Genomic DNA, 20990 nt, shown 5'->3' on the forward strand with positions numbered 1-20990 from the left:
GGTCTGAACTTTTTAAATATACATGTCAAGAGAGTATCTTATTACATTTTTTAAAATTATAAGCTTGTAAATAGTGATCGACGCAAATTGAAAAAATGCACCTTTATTTCTAAATAAAATATCGGCGCCATAAATTGTGATAGGGACGTAATTTAAATGGTGTAATAAGCGGGACAAATGGGCACATAAAATCCATGGGTTTTAATTACTGTAGCATGTATTAATTTTAAACTATAATGGCCAAAAACTGAGAAATAATGTTTTTTTTCCATTTCTATCTTAATCTTCCTGTTAAAATGTATTTACAGTAAAGTGGCTCTTAGCAAAATGTACTACCTAAAGAAAGCCTAATTAGTGGCGGAAAAAACGAGATATAGATCAATTAATTTTGATAAGTAGCGATAAAGTTATTAGCGAATGAATGGGAGGTGAACATTGCTTGGATGCATAAGATTTTCGAAGCTGTAGGCTGAAGTGGTTAAGCTTGGGCAGTGATGAAATGCCTTGTACAGGGCCGGATTTACCAAAAGGCACTGTAGGCACGTGCCTACAGGCGCCTGATGATGGAAAGTCAGCTCACATCCCTCCCCTAGTGCCTCCCTCCTTCACCATGCAGAGTCCTGAGCAGAGCATAAATGAGAGGTTACTCACCCAGCTCTCTGCGTTCCAGTGATTAGCTCTCCCTTTAGTCGGGGGCACGTCTAGCTACTTAATACTGAGGATCGTTCTGGCTTCCTAGTACTAAGGGGCACTTGTAGCTACCTATGACGGGCAAGTGAAGGGAGAAGTGATAAGGTTTGCAGGTTCATAGAGGGCGAAGTCTATCGTGCCAGGACATCTGTGCCTATAGGCTCCAGTGATGTAAATCCTGGCCTGACCTTGTATGTAACATACTTTCTATCAACACGATTGTTATATGCAAATTAGAGGAGTTGGAGTCAGAGTCGGTGCAATCAGAAAATGAAGAGTTGGCGTCTGAGTCGGATGATTTTTGTACCGACTCCACAGCCCTGGTTGTGAACAGTCCAAACTGAATGAATGAATGAAACACTCATTGGAGAGGGAAATGTGGACGTAAAATAAAAATGTTACATCCAAAAACAATATTTACAGTGGACCTTGCTATTTCAGCAATGAAAATAAATAAAAATCCCAGCTAGCTGCAAACTGCAGAGATAAAAGTTCACATAAGTTAGTCTTTTTAAATGTAGGTAAGAGGTTAGACTTTTTGTTGCTGGAAGGCAAAATGATGGTGCTATACAAGTTGCAATAGTAGGTTTATGCAACTTTCACAGTGCATGCGGGGCATTGGGATTCTGTGCACTGCAGTATTCCCAACGCACTGCATGTAGTGCAGTACTGCCTAACCTGTGCATTAAAAAAGGCAGTGAAACATACTTTTCATTGACTGTATGTAGGTTGCGTAATGCATGGTGCAACTTTTTTGTTCATGTGCATTGTTGTTTTCACTGGAAACGCAATGCAGCTTTCGCTGTGAATGTAGCCTACCAGTTGTATGTGTCTAAACCAAAAATCAAACCACTAACAATTAATAATAATAGGTGTAGATCTATTTCCACTAAGATTACATTTCACATACGCTTTTCCCATATGCAAATTTTCATATGTGCCTAACAATCATTACATGAGAAACGGAAGCATAGTGCAGAAATCTGCATCAGGGCATCCATATGTTTACTGCATCGTACCACATGCAAAAATTCACATTGAATGGAAATGAATCCACTTACAGGCACACCCTGGATCTTATATTTCATTCCGGACTTTTAATATCACACATGGATATAAACCCAGTGGTATGGTCAGACCACCACACCATCCACTTCTCTCTGACAGCACCAGCGATAAAACACAGAGGGAAAGAACTCATAAAATACCGTTCACTGAAAGATGTCTCACCCCAGCACGTTCAGAATATCCTCAACTTCGACGCATTAACCAATCATTGCGCAGACCCAGACTCCATGGTCCTGATTTACAACCATGCAGTGTCATCTGCCTATGACGCCCTCGCTCCAGTTCGCATCAAACGATCTACACCACTTCACCATGCACGGTGGTTTGACAGCTCACTAAAGGACCTAAAGAAAGAAGTGCGCAGACTAGAAAGGAAGTGGCGAAAATCTCAGAATTCAAAAGATAAACACACCCTTGTCTCTCACCGGGAAAGCTACCAAAATGCGATCACCAAGAAAAAATCCTCCTACCTATCACAGGAGATCGCAAAGGCCGCCAACAGACCAGCCCAACTATTCCGCACAGTTGATAGACTATGTAATCCATCCTGTCTAAAACCCACTATAACTCCCTCAAAGGAGCTATGTGAGAAATTTGCCTGCTACTTTGCTGACAAAGTATCTTCTATTTGGTCTCTCATTCAGTCCACAGCACCCAAGACTCATGCAACTAATGGAAATAGCTGCAAAAACAACCTAACACCCTGGACTGATTTCAAAAGTATTAGTGAGGAAGAGATCTCAGACACCCTCTGTCGTCTCCACCAGACAACCTGCGACCTGGACCCTGGACCAACTAAACATATGCTGAAATGCCCTGACCTGCTTGGTCCAGCATTTCACAAAATAGTAAATTGCTCTCTGCAAGCAGGGAGGATTCCTACCTCTCTAAAAGAAGGAATCATCAAGCCCCTTCTCAAAAAACCTTCCATGGATCCAGATGCTATGAGCAGCTACAGACTACTACTGTCTCCAACCTCCCCTTCTTAGGTAAAGTTATTGAAAAGGCTGTCTATCTGCAACTTGAAACCAGGCTGTCAGTAAACAACATCCTGGACCCTCTACAATCTGGCTTTAAGAAACACCACAGCTGTGAAACAGCCCTCATCCAAGTCTGCAACGATCTGCTCATGGCAAGGGACAGAGGGGAATGCTCCATCCTAATCCTGTTGGATCTCTCAGCTGCTTTTGATACAGTTGACCATGAAATCCTGCTTAACAGACTGCAGGAGTACTGTGGCATCAGTGGATCAGTCCTCCAGTGGTTCAGATCATTCCTGACTGACAGAACACAGAGAGTATCCCTAGGACCTATAATGTCCAAACCTGCACCTCTACAATTCGGAGTGCCACAAGGATCAATCCTATCCCCTCTGCTGTTTGCAATCTACATGTTGCCACTCGGTACACTTATCCAACGACATGGCCTGACGTACCACTGCTACGCCGATGACACACAGCTATACCTGTCCTTCAAACCTGGTGGAACAGACCCTACCCCAAAAATAAACTCTTGCTTAGCTGAGCTTCAGGCATGGATGAATGATAACTGGTTGAAACTGAATGCTGACAAAACTGAGGTCCTGTTTGTCCAAAGCCAGTGCTCGCCATCAAAACAGCTCTATCCTAAAGCAACACCAATCAGGATTGGGAATTCAGACATAAACAGCTCCAACCTTGTGCGCAGCCTTGGCGTACTAATCGATGGGGAATTGAGTTTCAGAAACCAAATTTCATCTGTAGTTAAATCTTCCTTCTTTCATCTGAAGAACATTGCAAAGATTAAACATCTGATTCCCCCAGAGGATCTTCAAACCCTAGTCCACGCCTTCATCACATCACGGCTGGACTACTGCAATGCCCTTTATGCTGGCCTCCCCAAAAAAGACTTGCGTCGCCTGCAATTAGTGCAGAATGCTGCTGCCAGATTGCTAACAAACCAGCCTCGCCACTGTCACATTACACCGATCCTTCGCTCACTGCACTGGCTACCAGTAGAATGGAGAATACTCTTCAAGATTGGACTGCTGACATTCAAATCCCTGCACAATCTGGGCCCTGGATACATGAAGGACTTGCTGAAGCTGCACCACACCTCTCACAACCTCAGATCAGCAAGTTCTATAAACTTGGTCACTCCCAGAGTGCACCTCAAAAAATCTGGAGACAGAGCCTTCTGTCATGCTGCCCCTACTCTTTGGAACTCCCTACCACACCCAGTAAAGACAGCACCATCCCTGGAGCTATTCAAATCCAGACTGAAAAGCCACCTGTTTAGCCTGGCATTTCCAGATTTATAAAATTCTTCCCCTTTACCACGATGGTCGGAGCCATGCTTATGCGCTTTGAGTCCCACGGGAGAAAAGCGCTTTACAAATGTTATTTGTTGTTGTTGTTGTTGTACATTCCTTAGTTACATTTTTAATACCAAATTTTGCATTGCGAATTCGCACATAATGTAAACAGGCCCTAACAAAACTAACCGAGACAACTTTACTAAGTAGCAGCATATCAATCTAATGGTGGTATATCAGTAGTCTAAAAAGTTCCCCAATGAGCAGGTCTTACATAGATCATTCTGGAAGGATAGGCATTATATTAGATTCAGAGTTGCAGAAAATGAACCAGGAAAGAGTTTGTACAGTATACATATATACCCAAACATCCACAGACTGCAAAACAAGCACCTCTTCTCTGCTGAAAGGCTGTTTTGCTGACAACTCCCTTAGTGGTAAAACTCGGGGTGCCTCTAGCCATTTTGTCACTCCAGGCAAGAAAACAAATGGCGCCCCCCCCCCCCATGAGAATAATCGTAAGCAGTGTTTCACCATAAAATGTGGGCAGCACGGTGGCGTAGTTGTTAGCATTCTCGCTTGCAGCGATGGGTGTTCAGATCCCATCCAGGTCAAAATCTGCAAGGAGTTTGTATGTTCTCCCCATGTCTGCGTGGGTTTCCTCCGGACTCTCCTGTTTCATCCCGCATCCCAAAAACATACAGATAAGTTAATTGGCTTCCCCCTAAAATTGGCCCTAGACTATGAAACATGCACTATATCATATAGACATATAGCTTATGTTGATGGTTCCTGTGATTATAACAACCCCAGGTTCATCTGAAAGACAAAAGGAGACCAGGAGCCCAATGGTGCAGAATCGTGTAAGATTTAGATAAGCAAATAGCTAAGGATGTATATACTCACAAAGGTGGGTTGCAAATCCTTGCAACCACCATCAGAGCAGGCGGGAAATTAACCGTCCATGCTCGGTTTTCCAGGTCTGTGACAGGAACTGGGTGGTCACACTCCGGAACTTCTTTAGGACAACTAAAAAACTATCACCTCTAAAAGAGGTATAACAAGACGCTTAAAAAGGGGGAGGAGATGCCCAGTGCATAAAAGATAGGCTAATAAGCTGTTAATCTTATAAACATAGAGGTAATCTTACCTCTCTTGAAGAATGTGGACCAGTTTATTGAAAAAAGGTCTTTCATTCAAGCACATCAAATTGACAAAACGTTTCGTGGGTCTTGCCTGCTTCCTTAATGTCAGGATCACTCAAAGGTCTTACCACAGTCCGGTGGTCAGGCGGACTTGTCATGCTCTGGAGTCTCGGAGGGTCCCCGGCCTAGTTGGACTCTGCTGCTGCAAGAGGTGTGGGTTTCAGTGTCTCATTGTGAGCCCGCACTTCCGGGTGGCTCATGTGACGAGGATGCTTACGCGTGCACGCGTGTCACCACGGGAAACTTGAAGTTAGCCGCTGGGGACGGTTGCGAAAATGGCTGCCACAGTCCAGGATGCGCTATATGCATGCAAAGCTCTTGGCATACGCAAGTATGCATGCGTGGCGCACAATTCAATTGAGAGCCAGCCCTCCTCCAGTATATAAGGCGTCTGCTCCCAGCACTCCATGCTGATTCCTCTGTCAGCTAGTGTGTGAGCACGCCTGAAGCTCTGCTGTTTCCTGATTGATCTTTGTAACTGACCCGGCTTGTTATTGGACTACTCTTGGTCTGCTTTTGACCCCTGGCTTGTCTATGGATCTCCTGGATTGCTACCTGCCCCGACCTCGGCTTGTTTACCATATTTGAACCATTGCTGCCTGCACCGACCTTGGCTTGTTTACCAGATCTGAACTATTGCTACCTGCCATGACTTTGGCTTGTATACTGGACCTGAACCTTGTCTCTGAATTACCGCTGGACTCCTTGTCTATCACCAGCCTCCACATTTGGGTGTCACCTGTTCTCCTGCCCACTGCTTGGGGATCCTGGAGTGCAACTTTGTGGGCACTAGGCCGCATAAAGTCCATCGTACCTTACGGGGAGCTATGGTGAACACCTGTGGTCACTTAGATTCTGTACTCCAAGGTTACCCTCACCTCAGTGGAACAGTCAACAGTGCACTACCATAACAGTAGGAATCAGCCATAATGGACGCCTCTGGAGGATTGTCTTTGGTTGATCAGCTCTGTCAACATATTGTCAATCTGTCACTCTCAGTTCAGGAGACTGAACAAGGCTACCAGTAATTACTGGCTCAGGTACAAGGAATTGTAGCTAACCCTATGCTTCTCTCAAGAGCAAATTCCAACTATTTAAGAGTGCTTGTCAACTTTTCTTCTTTTTACAACCAAGAACATATGCCTCAGAAGCTTCTCAAGTTGGTGCTGTAATATTTCTCCTGCAGGGGGAACTTCAACTTTGGGCATTACGGATGATGGAGCAGGGTCATGATGCAGTCAAGACTGTCCAGGCTTTTGTTTTGATGCTTTTATCAGAACTCTATGGTGATCCAGGTTGGGCAGCCTCCGCTGAAGCAGCACTCCAAGTTCTACGTCAGGGTAGACATCCAGTAGAGGAATATGTCACTGACTTCAGACGATGGGAGGCCGATACTCAAATGATTGAAGCTGCTCTTAGATACCAGTTCCTCAAAGGATTGTCAGACCAATTAAAAGACGAATTAGCCTGGGTTGGCGTTCCTGCAACTCTTAAAGATCTGATTGCTCTTGCTATACAGATTGACAGAAGAGAGAGAAACTGAGAGAAAGAAGGTTGTCACTGTTCCTGTATGGTCTTATCATACCACCAGTCAAGATTCCTGCTGGCACAGGGGATGATGTTAAACCTATCCAATTAGGACTTGCTAGACCTTCTCTCTCTGCTGAGGAACGTCAGCGACTAATCACTTCCCGTCTCTGCCTCTACTGTGGAGCTTCTGGCTGGATTTTCTTGATTTGTTGTGATAGATAGGAAGCAAAGATTGGTTTGTTGATTGTGTAGTGAACGATTTTTCTTCCGATCAGAATTTCTAATCGCTCAACCGATTTTTCGCTAGAAATTGGACCATTAGTGCCCACCTTAAGAATGGCTGTAGTTTACATATTCCCAGTGAAATTTGTATTTGTCTCCACCCACTTTTTGGTTATGGGGATAAAAAGTATTTTATATGTTATTCCAGGTTATGTACTGTGTGTGTGCCAAATTTCATTCAAATCCGTTCAGCCATTGTTGCGTGATTAATTAACAAACATCCAATCGTTCGCATTTACAATATTGATTGTGATGTCGCCCTCTGTGCCATTTCTCCTGTTTCAAAATATACCACACATGGGAAGTGTATTAGGTATATATGTACATACTATATTATAATCTGATGCCTTATTTGTACAGTTTCACATTTTTTTTCAGTTTATTGATTAATTTAATTATTTCAACAATTTTGTGTTCCAGTCTTTTATTTATATGCAGGATGTCTACCAGGCTTTTATTCTGATATATTTTGGTGAGTTTTGACTTAAGCATTGGAGGACTAAAATTCTTGAAAAAAATGTACCGCTTTTAGACCCATAAATCCAGACAGAAATGCAGCGCCAGGGAGGTTAAGCCCCTGAGTCTGGCTCTCTGGGCATCAGGGGGGATCAGGGACCACGATACAATTGTTTGATTCTTGCCTCAGCTAAGGACAATCATGCATGTGCGCAAGGCTAAATAAATGGCAGTGAACTGTTATAAGACTTATTACATTATGATATAGCCATAGCTACCACCACCAGGTCCAGTGAAAAATGGTGCGGGATAAATAACGACGCACGTAGACACTGATAAAGTTATTTAAAACGGTATTTAGCGTTTTATTCAAACCGCACTGCAGCTTACCCCTCCTGGAGGCTCCTGCCGGTAGTGAAGTCCCAGCATAGAGCCAGCAGACTAATGGTGGCCACTAATGATCCAATCTTACCAAATCTATGTAGTAGAAGAGTAAACTGAGTGAATATATTGTATGGATACTTTAGGTAGTTCCTTATATTACATAGAAATTGTAAAAATGGACGAAAAAGATTGGATCATTAGTGGCCACCTTTAGCAGGATGATCGGCTCAGGCAAGTGCCTGCAACCGCGATGATTACAGAGGCAGGACTGTGCGCTGAGAGCCCCATAGTTCCGGTGGTGTTACCGCTCCTCTGCCTGACCAACTTGCACTGTTCTCCATATGATTTCTGCTCAGGTGGGGGAGCTGTAACAGCATCGGAACTATGGGACTCTCAGCTATGGTGACCAGATGCTTTAGCCGGGATGCGTCCCGGGTTTGGGGTCCCCTGTCCCAGACTGCATTGCGTCCCAGGAAAGGTCCCCCTTTCACCTGCGGGACGTCCTAGCTGCAGGACTCTAGCCACCGTCGATGGTGGGCGCAGCCAGTCGTCCGCATCAGCCTCTCCCCCAGCCCTGCCCACCCTCCAATCATGTGGCTCCTTGGCCGCATCAGCTCCGCCCCCAGCTTGCTGCCCCACCTTCCCTGCCCACCCTCTAATCGCGCGGCCGCCTGGCCGTGTGAGCTCCACCCCCAGTGTTCGGCTCTGCCCACCCTCCTATCGCGTGGCTACCTGGCCGTATCAGGCCAGCCCCTGGGATGTAATCTACTCTCCAAGATGCAGCTGCCACGAGGGAGAAGAGTGAGAGTGTCCTGTCAGTGTCTCCTCCCCACCTAATGTCTGTGACCGCCCCCCCCTCCTCCCCGATAGTGTCACCTTATGGCTCCTGCCCACCTGGTGTCTGTCATCCTCCCCCACCCAGTCACTGTCACCCTCCGGCTCCTACCCACTTAGTGTCTGTCACCCTCCCCCACCCAGTCAGTGTCACCCTCTGGCTCCTACCCACCTAGTGTCTGTCACCCTCCCCACCCAGTCAGTGTCACCGTCCGGCTACTACCCACCTAGTGTCTGTCACCCTCCCCCACCCAGTCAGTGTCACCCTCCTCACCTATTGTCACCCTCCCACACCCAATCAGTGTCACTCTCCCCCACCCTGTCAGTGTCACTGTCCTCCCCACCCAGTGTCACTTTCCTTCCCACTTAGTGCTAACCTCCTCCTCATCCAGTGTCACCCTCCTCCCCACCCAATGCTACCCTCCTTCCATCCAGTGTCACCCTCTCGGCGGACAGGAACATTTAACGCATTAATGTCTGAGGAAACATTTGCTGCACTTCCTATATGTGGGGTAATGCATGTGCATTTCATGTGTGCTGCATTTTATGTGTGTGTGCGTGGGTTGGTAACATTTACTGAATTTTAACACGTGGGAGGTAATGTTTGCCTCGTTTCCCCATTTGCTGCATTTCATTTGTTGGAGGCGTATCATGTGTCGGAGGTAATGGTTCTTGTAGTTCATGTATCGGAGGTAATGGTTGTTGCATGTCATGTGTCGCAGGTAATGGTTGTTGCATTTCATGTGTCGGAAGTAACGTTTTCTACACTTATTACTTGATGGTCATAGTTAGCTGCATTTGCTATTTTGGGGTTATTGCTGCAGCATTTGGCATTTTGGGGGCTCATAATTACTAAATGGTATGCTAATAAATAGCATCAAAAAGTTTCTGCAGATTTATCGTATGCACATCCATCCATCATGCAAATCTCCTGTTTCATCACATCAAGGTGCTTTCTTATGTGTTTGGGAAACGATGACTAATTACCCTTAGGGTCACTTTGCCTAACTGTTTTGGGAAGAAATTCTGGCCCGCAGCCTTAGGCTCAATGCACACTGCTAATCCGTTTTGTAATTCCGATCCCGATTCCGTTTCCGATTTGCAATTCCGATTTTCCCTGAATACAATCAATAGAAAAACGGAGGAAAAAACGCAGCACGCAGTAATGATTAAAAATCGGAATCGGATGTAAAAGCCGATTAAAAAACGGAATCGAATGCAGTGAGCAGGGAGCCTTAAGCCTCATCTACATGTGTAGATGAGGCGGCGATCCGGCGGCTCAATTAGCCGCCGGATCGCCTCTTCCGCGTCCCCGCTCGCCACGTGTGTGCCGCAATCAGTACCCGCTCGATTCCCGCTCGTCCCCGCACCGCTTATCTTCCGCTCGATTCCCTGCCATTGTCCCCTCGCGAGGAGCGAGCAGGGAATCGGCGGTGGGGAGATCCGTCCTGTCGGATCTTATCAATCGAGCCGCATCAGCGGCTCGACTGATAAGGAACATTGCCGCCGCATCTACGCGTGTAGATGCAGCTTTACTGTTAAACTGTTACAATACAATTAGCTCCACCGAAGTGATGTCATGACCACGCTCCTATTTTTTTGCTGCACTGTCCTAAACTCACTTATTCACCTTACCCCCCCCCCCCCCCCTTTACCCCCCATCCAGTCCCAGGTTGGGACAATAAAATCTGGTCAATGTAACTCAGTGCACACTCCAGCTTCTGTAATCATCGCGGCTGCAGGAACTTGCCTGAACCGAATATCCTGCAAAGTCTGCTGGCTCTATGTTGGAACAGGCAGGAGAGTAAGCTGCAGTGTGGTTTGAATAAACCGCTAGTGTTTTAAATAACTTACAATGTAAGTTAAAGGGAACCTTAACTGAACGGGGGGTAAAGAGTTTCACTTACCTGGGGCTATTACCAGCCCCCTGCAGCAGTCCTGTGCCCTCGGCGTCGCTCTGGAATCCTCTGGTCCCCCGCTGTCACTTAGTTTCGTTTTTGACGACTCACCAGTCACCGGTCGCCATGCGTATTATTGGACGCATTCACCAATGCAATTAGCGCTATTGCACGCGTAGATATGCGGCAACGCATATTTTTGTACGCGTTGCGGTCCGCATAAGCGCTAAATGCATTGGTGAATGCGTCCAATAATACGCATGGCGGCCGGCGACTGGTGAGTCGTCAAAAACGAAACTAAGTGACAGCGGGGGACCAGAGGATTCCAGAGCGGCGCCGAGGGCACGGGACTGCTGCAGGGGGCTGGTAATAGCCCCAGGTAAGTGAAACTCTTTAACCCCCGTTCAGTTAAGGTTCCCAAAGGCTTTAATGCACTGCACCATTTTTTAAAGGGGTTTTTTCGCGAAAAAAGTAGGCAGTTAAAAAATGTGACAGATGACAGGTTTTGGGCCAGTCCATCTTTTTAAGGGGGATTCTCAGGGCTTTCTTTGTTTTCAACAGCATTTCCTAAACAGCAGTTTAACTGCCAAAATAGCAAGATACCAGCCGGCCTCCCTAATCACTTCCACACTATTATGTCAGTTAGATTTTGCAACTGTTGTTCAGGAAATGCTGTTGAAAACAAAGAAAGCCCTGAAAATCCCCCTTAAAAAGATGGACTGGCCCAAAACCTGTCATCTGTCATATTTTTTAACTGCCTACTTTTTTCGCGAAAGAACCCCTTTAACAGTTAAAAACGCTAAAGTTTTACACTGACTTATTATACACGTGGCGCCATGCCCCATTTTTATCTGCTCCAACCACCATCGCCTCTCGTTTCATGTACACAGCATCAAGTAGTGTCACCACATAAACTCTGTGCTACATTCTGGCCGTCTGCATTTGTGAAGCGCCTCATGTTTTCAAGGTCGTGCTGCCTGTCACACTGCTCCATGTGTGAGGTATACAGGCTATTCCTATGCAGCCAATAATGGCATGGTGTTCTAAACGAAGCTACATTCCTAATGCGTCTGCAGAGTCCCATTACCGCCATGCCTACGCATGTTTTGCCCGGTTGCCCCCACAAGCACTCACCTTCTCCCCTCACAAAGCCAGTACGCGTCCTGTCTCCTAGCAACTATAAGATCCGCCCATAATAGTGTTTATTTGCGACACACAGCTGAACCAGACGCGGCCATATTGATAAAGGGAAATCCCGTATCACTGTAAATCCAGTAAAACAAAAGGCTTTGACGTATTTTTTTTTTTTTTTTGTTAGATCCAAAAAGAAGCCAGCTACGGTCCAGGTCCACCTCTATTTTGTTTTCATAATGAGAGCTTTTGCGCGTCCATCCTGCACAAAGCTGTTTGCTGCTGTCCTCTAGTACAGGCAGAGGTGCTCAGCACGGCTTATGTTTGCGTCCACTTTTTACATAAAATATAATGGTAATATATCACTTCGCATGTTATAGATTATAGTTTTATGTGAGTTTATACGCTTTCATTCCTATGGGGAGAAAAAATAGAACTAAAAAGTTTTATGAATTTTGTTGTTGAAGTTGCTATTGCTGTATCCACGTTGGAAGGTTTTTCATTGCTTTCTGCTGTCTGTAAAGTGATGGGATATCTCTTGAAGGGCCCTGGCACACCACAGATCATTTTGTGGGTCATTGTCTTTTTTTTTTCTTACTTAAGTGCTTGCATAGACAAGAGCATTAAATCCGCCAGGGAATTTTTGAAAATCACAATCGTAGCTATTTTGCTGCGATTTTAATGCAAGCTTAGCAGGGATTAGATTGTGAGCCCCTCTGAGGGACAGTTAGTGACAAGACAATATACTCTGTACAGCGCTGTGTAGTATGTCAGCGCTATATAAATACATAAAGTCAATAAAAGCGCTTTTTAAAAAACGAAAATGACCTGCAAAACGCAGCAAAATATTTTGTTCTGCATTGTTCCACTTTTTTCCTGGATTATTAATCTATTATTTAATAAGCTTGACTTCTGCCGTACTAAACTAACACTCATAGCCTAGAAGAGATTGAAGTGTGTATAAGTCCATGCCTAATTGTATTCTGAGCAACACTGCCATATGAAATTGTAATTGCATTGTGTGTGGGGGCGTTTGTCATACGTTGGCCTAAAGCGCGCAGTTTACCCAACGTACGAAAAATGCCAGTGCGAGTAGCAACAGCAGAGTGGCTAACAGTATCGTTCGGAACGACTGTTAGTGGTTTTTTGCTTCACTATAGTGTAAGATTGCAACTGTGTGTGTGTGGGTGCGTGGCATTCCCGTATTCGGCCTAAGCGCAAAGCTGACCCGAATACGAAAACGCGGAGTGCGCGCTGAGGACTCGACAGCAGAGTGGAAGTGTCTAGCGAACAGCTAGTGGTGGCAGTGAGAGGTGTTCTGAGGGGTCCCAGCCTTGTTTTAGCTCGAATAAGGCTGCTCCCCGCTTGATCTGGTCAAACCCGCAGTTGGGAACCGTATACGCAGGCGTGCCGCGGGCCGGTTGCTGACACCTAGCAATTTTCTCTGAGTTTCCAATCATTTTTATCATAATTGAGGAAAAAAATTGAACAAAGGTGTGTGATACATTGGTCATATTTTTGAAATGTTACAATCATTCAGAAAAATTTATTGCAATTCTTAAATTGAACAGATATTTAAAAAATGGTATGGTGTGTGGCCACCTTTAGATATATGCACCCTGTATGTATTTAGAGAGTTTAGCCTGTCTAATTCCTCTAATTCCTCCTCATCTGTGACAAATCACAAGTTGTAATTTGATCTCTTACCTGTGTCCAGGGCTGGATTTGTACTCTTTACCGCCCAAGGCCACTGTCACCAGCCGCCCCCTTCAGTGTAGGTAGTCATATGATCCCTCCCCCCTTTCCCTCCAGTATAGGTAGCCAGATGACCCTCCTGTCACGGACGGTTGCGGGGCCGCAGACGCGTCCTAGAACCACCCGTGAAGAAAATGCGATCACAATCGATTCTCTGCATCGATTGCAATTCAGATCAATAGAATCTGGATTGGTTGTGTAGGGGCTACCTGTAGCAACCTCGAGTTTCTCTCTCGCTGTCACGGAACAGCCGGGAGGAACGTAGGCGAATCTGGAAGATTCGCCGTCGATTTCTCCGATTTCTTGGTCAGATCTGCTAGTCATTGCTCCTCTGCCCCTAATTTAGGCCCGGTTCACACTTGCGGTGGCCCTCCGGAATCGCCGTGCCGGAGCCGCACCGCTTGCAGAACGGACGGAACGGACGCACGGCTTATGTTTGCTCCGGCTCCTCCGGCAGCCGTATCCGGGGCGGAGCCGGACTGCACCATCCGGCCAATACAAACCAATGGGAACCGGAGAGCGCACAACACACTGGCTGAGAAATCCGGATGTTCTACCCCACTTCCTATGGGGATTGTTGCGGCGATATTGGATGGGGACACATGGGCAAGCATTTTGGAGTGGAGCAGCACAGCTGGATCCGGATCCGGAGATGTTGGCAGCATGTCGCAGGTGGAGGTGAGTGCTAAACAGCAGAGGGCCTGATTCCACAGGTCCCCCTTCTGCTGACCTCCCAGACCCCAACATTTTTTTTTGTTTTTAACGTTACTTTTGCCAAACGGATCCGGATCGCATCCTGATGGACACCTGATGCAACCTGACCGGATCGGATCCGGATCAGAACCGTACGGTTCCGATCCGGATCCGGTCCGGATCCGGTCAGGTAATCCGGTCCGTTTGGCAAACAACCGCAAGTGTGAACGGGGCCTAAGGTGCAGAATGTCTTTTGATTTTGTTAATTAGCTTAGACATATTCCCTGGGGAAGGCAGAATAACATGGAGGCATTCATTCCCTTTTCTGTTCTGGGAATCAGGTGACACCTAGCTGATCTCACGTAGATGTTAATTAGCCAAAGGCACCAAAAGTTTGTTCAGCTAGAGGAAGCTGCCCCAGGAGCCAGCCAAACTGTCTCCAGGGGTTAAAATGATGAAGCATGTGAATTATGATTTCTGCTTATTAAAGGAAAACCAAGTATCACCCAGAGGTGGGAGGAGTGTATTCAGATCCGTTGAAATTGGACCAACGTCTCGGTATACAAATCATAATCATACCTCGTTCGGTTAGGGAGTTATGGGCCCCTCGGTAACCATACGCCCTAACACCCACATCCAAGGTGTCATATTAATCGGTAGGTACTGGGGATCGATAATATGTAATTATTATGTGCGTGCCGGCCGCGTAGGTCGGCCTAGAGAAAATGTCAGGGTTATGGGGCTGGTAAAAGCCCTTGCCCAAATGTGATTATCATAATCCGGCCCGGGGGCCGACTCTGGAAGCCCGCCTCTGAACACAGCTCAATTAAAAGTAAATGAGCTGCCCGGGCAAGTCAGTCCTCCAAATTCCATCTCTATGAGAACGGTCTGCTGCCAGCCAGAGGACACATGGTTGGCGGCCATCTTGCTGAACTTTGAATTTTGCTCTGAAACAAAGAACTTTGCAGAACTTGAAACCATTTTACCAAGGACTTTATGATTCTTCCCACAAAAGGACATCTTTCCATGAAACTAAGTATTTTTTCTCCCTTTCTTTTAATTTTCATACTGGCTATTAATGTTTCAATAATTGTTGATTTTAATAATTATCTGTATATATTATTTATTTATATTGCCCGTTAGGGATGGTCGGAATGCCAATTTCCGATTCCGCGGTAAATCCGCATTCCGTCATGTACCGATTACCGATTCCGCCTTCCGCTACCAATTTCCGCATTCCAATGCGGAATTTCCGCCGGAAATCGCGGAAATTCCGCCCGACTTTAACATCGATTTTCTCAAAAACTATAAGGTCATTTTGAAAACTTTTTTTTGCATCTTGTTCAGAAGATTCTGTTTAATAAACCCTAAGAATTTGGTGTTTCTAGGACTTACGGTGGCTTTGCTATTAACTGCTAAAGTCGGCGGATTTTTAATGTAATATAAAATGCAGAAAATAGGCAGATGCAGATTTTCTGCATTTTACATTACAGTAAAAATCCACCGACTTTAATGGTTAATAACAAAGCCCCCTTAAGTCCTAGAAACACCAAATTTTCAGGGTTTATTAAACCGAATCTTGTGAACAAGATGCAAAAAAAAGTTTTCAAAAAGACCTTATAGTTTTTGAGAAAATCGATGTTAAAGTCGGGTGGAATTTCCGCGATTTCCGGCGGAAATTTCCGCGATTTCCGGCGGAAATCCGCCTACGGCTCTTACATTACCGATTTCCGCATTCCGATGCGGAAATGCAATTTCCGATCGGAATTTCGGAAATTGCATTTTCGCGGAATCCGAATGAGCATCCCTATTGCCCGTGAATAAAGACTTTATCAAAGTCATTCACTGTTCCACTACCCTGCTTCTCAGCTGCACAAACTGAACCAGACTTCTGAAGAGATGCTACTGTTGTTACTAGCCAGACAGAATAGAGTGTGTTTAACCGTTTTTATTTGCAGGACCAGTCCGTCAGTCAGGTCCACTGGCCCATACTAGTGGTGGTGGCAGATACCTTGAGATAGTGTGTAAGTTGTAATTACCGTAACCTCACAGGCTCCCTTCTGGTCGGGCTGCTGCCCAATTTCTGTCGGTTTCTGCGCAAAGATCACGATCGCAGCTTGCATGGTCTGTGTGCTGAAACCGATTGGAAGGCAATTTGCGGTCTGACCACTAGGGCTCCTGTGACACCTCCCTCCTTTACTTCCAGTATAGGTAGCCAGATGACCCTCCCTCCTTTCCTTCCAGTATAGGTAGCCAGATGACCCTCCCTCCTTTCCTTCCAGTATAGGTAGCCAGATGACCCTCCCTCCTTTCCTTCCAGTATAGGTAGCCAGATGACCCTCCCTCATTTCCTTCCAGTATAGGTAGCCAGATGACTCCCTTAATCCCTCATTTTCCCACTCCCACCTTTCAGTATAGGTAACCAGCTCGTCTTCACACCACAGCAGCAGCCATCAGTGTCACTCATTTCTCAGCTCGTCTCCAGTGTAGAAGCTTCCTCTTCCCCTCTGTCTCCAATGCTGCCTAAGTCCATAGCCACCCGCCACAATGCAAACGTGCACAGAGAGCAAGATGGCTACTGCACAGGCAGCTAGCAGCAGAGTACTGTGGTCAGGCACTCACCTGATCTCACAGCATTGCAGTATTTGCAAGCTTGTAAATGCTGCATAAGTTCAGCCTGCTGCTTTGGTGCCCTTGCTCCTGTTGTGCCCTAGGCCATGGCCTAGGTGGCCTTGACCTAAATCCGGCCCTGCCTGTGTCACCTGACTGCCATGGCAGAGAAGTTAATTGGTTAACTCAGGATAATAACAATATGTCTGTTTCCATGAAAGCAGGAAGTAGACACATTGCAGATTTATTGCAGAATTTGTATCAGCTGTAACAAAGACATTTTTTTCTTTAAAGGTTATTATGCTGTTGCATATATTTTAGAGCAGAGAGGAAGTTCTGAGTTAAGGTCTGCTTTAAAACGTTTTATTCACGATTTATTCCGCTGTTGAAGTGGACCTAAACTCAAAACTTCTTCTCTGTTGGAAAAGCTACGCAACAGCATAATAACCTTTAAAGAAAAACATTTCTTTGTTACAGCTGATACAAATCCTGCAATACATCTGAAGTGTGTCTACTTCCTGCTTTCAAGGAAGAAGACAGTCCTGTGCTTTCAAATTGGTCAGCTGACACAGGGTAGAGATCAAATTAAAACTTGTTATTAGACACAGATAAAGAGGAAATATGCTAAACTCTCTAAATACATACAGGGTGCATTTCTCTGTTTTCCTTCTGTCCTGTTCGGGTCCGCTTTAATTGATAAGCTTGCCATTGCTGGGGAGAATTATCAGACTAAGTCAGACTGAGTCAGAAGTGTATATAACTCTTTGAAATTAGGTGAAGCGCTCAACAACACAGACCACATGTCACATAATGCAATGGCAAATACACAGCATGTATAGAATTAAATGTCAAAACAATATCTCTTGTTTCACAGATATATATAGCACTCAACAAGAAACAGTCCACCTGTGGAAAGAGACAGATAAATTGTGTTGCATTAATCTTTCAGAGTCCACTTGGACTTAGGGGGAAGAAAATTTATCCTAAATCTTCTATATATATAATAGACTAAGTGCCTCAACCTTCAAACAAGAAGAAGAAGTACTTTGCATGAGAAAATGTATGCGTGCTCAAACACCAAGTTTAAGGCCTCTTTTCCACGGACTGTTGAGCTGTGTGCTCAGTAAGCAGTTACCAGGCAGCAGTAAGCAGATACCAGGCAGCAGCAAGCAGTTACAAGGCAGCAGTGAGCAGATACCAGGCAGCAACAAGCAGTTACCAGGCAGCAACAAGCAGTTACCAGGCAGCAGCGAGCAGATACAAGGCAGCAGCAAGCAGTTACCAGGCAGCAGCAAGCAGTTACCAGGCAGCAGCAAGCAGTTACCAGGCAGCAGCAAGCAGTTACCAGGCAGCAGCAAGCAGTTACCAGGCAGCAGCGAGCAGTTACCAGGCAGCAGCGAGCAGTTACCAGGCAGCAGCGAGCAGTTACCAGGCAGCAGCGAGCAGTTACCAGGCAGCAGTGAGCAGTTGTGAGAGTTTGAGAGCCATTTCATTGCCTATTCACAGTCCATGGAAAAGAGGCCTTACCCTAGCAAGTCTGACATTGCAAATCTGGCCTAATTGGCTATTCATGAGGCAATGCTCATGCAAATGTATGCACAAACCAATACCACAAAGCAGTCACCCTGCTACATGCTACATTAGCACTATCCGGCTTAGTGCACACCAGAGCGGTTTGACAGCGTTTTGCGATCCACTTGCGGCTGCGGATACGCTTGGGTAATGTATTTCAATGGGCTGGTGCACACCAGAGCGGGAGGCGTTTTGCTAAAACGCATACTCCCGAGGTGAGGCATTTTTTGGGTTGCGGAGGCGTTTCTGCCTCCAATGTAAAGTATAGGAAAAACGCAAACCGCTCTGAAAAACGGCAGTTCAGAGCGGTTTTGCAGGCGTTTTTGTTACAGAAGCTGTTCAGTAACAGCTTTACTGTAACAATATATGAAATCTACTACACCAAAAACGCTTTACAAAACCGCAAAATGCTAGGTGAAATGCTACAGAAAAATAAGAAAAAGCGTTTCAAAATCTGCTAGCATTTTGCGGATCTGCTAGCAGTTTTTGGTGTGCTCCAGGCCTCCAGGAGCGCCACGGGGAGGATTCCCAATGCCCCCTTTTTATACAACTGGGGGGACCGCAGGGTCCCAGGCTCTCTCACTGCCTGGAAACCACAGCGGCACCCCGGAGGGGGAGGCTGGGTGGCGTGGACGACCCCCCCCCCCAAGTGTGGCCCCAAGTGTGCACCCACCTCCCAATATTAAAAACAGGCACTTACCTTAACGTCCATTGCGTTCTGCTACATGCGCATTAATTTGGGGGCACCACATGAGAAAGGAGAGAAGCATGGGTCACCCCGAGCTTTAGAGCTCAGGGCTGGTTCACATACAGCACTCCAGAGGGGGGGGGGGGGGGGAGGACAGGCGCACTCACTCCAGGGTTCACACCACCGGAGCAAGCCATCCACTACCTGCCTCCAAAGGATACAAACTGCACAAAATGCTTTCCATGAGAAAATTAATGCGCATGTAGCAGAACCCAATGGACGTTAAGGTAAGTGGCTGTTTTTAATATTAGGAGGTGGGTGCGGACGGCTCTCCCCAGCGCTGGCCACGCTTGGGGGGGGGCGCGGCTGCGCCACCCAGCCTCCCACTCCGGAGTGCCGCTGTGGTTCCCAGGCAGCGAGAGAGCACTTTGCAGTATTGTTTTTTTGACCCTGCATAGTTTGGCATGCGAAAGCAAATGCATATTTGCATGAGCATTGCCTCATGAATAGCCAATTAGGCCAGATTTGGAAAGCCAGACTTGCTAGGGTTAAACTTGGTGTTTAAGCACGCAAAATTTTTCTCATGGAAAGCATTTTTTGTAGTTGTATCCTTTGGAGGCAGGTGGTGGATGGCTTGCTCTGGTGGTGTGAGTCCTGGAGTGAGTTGTCTGCGCCTGTCCTCCCCCCACCCCGGAGTGTTGTATGTGAGCCAGCCCTGAGCTCTAAAGCTCGGGGTGACCCATGCTTCACTCCTTTCTCATGTGGTGCCCCCAAGTTAATGTGCATGTTGCAGAACGCAATGGACGTTAAGGTAAGTGCCTGTTTTTAATATTGGGAGGTGGGTGCGGATGGCTCTCCCCGGCGCTGACCACACTTGGGGGGGTGCAGCTGCGTCACCCAGCCTCCCCCTCCGGGGTGCCGCTGTGGTTCCCAGGCAGTAAGAGAGCCTGGGACCCTGCAGTCCCCCGGTTGTATGGGGGCATTCGAAATCCTCCCCGTGGCGCTCCTGGATAGTGCTAATGTAGCATGAACTAATACCCGCAGGGCGATCGCTTTGCGCTATTGGTTTTTTGACCTTGCATAGTTTGGCATGCGAAAGTAAATGCATATTTGCATGAGCATTGCCTCATGAATAGCCAATTAGGCCGGATTTGCAAAGCCAGACTTGCTAGGGTTAAACTTGGTGTTTGAGCACGCATAAATTTTCTCATGGAAAGCCTACTTCTTCTTGCTTCAAGGTTGAGGCACGTACTCTATTAGATAGATAGATGCGGCGTATGCTACGACGCGGGTTGGCTAGTAGTTATATATTCCTTGTATTTTGTCCACAACAGGATCCAGAACCATTGTAAGTCCACAATTATTATACTTGAAACTTGATCCTATTTTTTAGCTCCACTCAATCCAATAGTCAGATAAAATACGCTTACCAGCAGGTGTGGCTGACTATATCACAAATCAGCAGGCAAAGCATGTATGTATTGTAATCCCTCGTAGCAGATCACCTTCTCCCTGAATAATGCTCAGAGAAACAGGGACAACATAGCGTGATCCAGTTTTAGCAATACACCATTACACCATAAGTGCTCCCTGCGTGACTTCAAACAGTGTGACACCCCAGTGATATATGGATACGAATGCACGCTCACTGACTGAACTGGCTGATCCTGTGATGACTAGCTACAGCGCTTTCTTGTATACAAAATCTTTAGAATGTTGCCAGCCTTTAAAACTCAAGAGACAAAAGCTCTCATAGCATAATTCCGTTTAATAAATTTAAAAGACACAATATATTGCACTCACATAGGTAATAAAATCAATGCGCATATAAAAGTTTACAGGACGTCCTCACCGCCGCCGTGGTCCTTTAGCGTCTCCACACTCCACGCCTGAGGCCTCGC

At 46.2% G+C, this 20990-nt stretch overlaps 1 protein-coding gene across 2 annotated transcripts in view; it reads right to left on the bottom strand.

Annotated features, from left to right (window-relative positions):
• LOC137535962 (DPY30 domain-containing protein 1-like) overlaps positions 1 to 11822 on the bottom strand; it is a 339619-nt gene extending 327797 nt beyond the window's left edge. The window contains exon 1 of one of the 2 annotated variants that reach the window (XM_068257853.1): positions 11775 to 11822. The gene's annotated coding sequence lies outside the window, so the exon portion shown is untranslated. The remainder of the gene's footprint in view (positions 1 to 11774) is intronic. The other variant, XM_068257855.1, reaches the window with a different exon arrangement.
• Between the last annotated feature and the right edge of the window lie 9168 nt (positions 11823 to 20990).

This window comes from Hyperolius riggenbachi, chromosome 10 (genome assembly GCF_040937935.1).
Source record: "Hyperolius riggenbachi isolate aHypRig1 chromosome 10, aHypRig1.pri, whole genome shotgun sequence".
Classification (NCBI taxonomy): Eukaryota; Metazoa; Chordata; class Amphibia; order Anura; family Hyperoliidae; genus Hyperolius; species Hyperolius riggenbachi.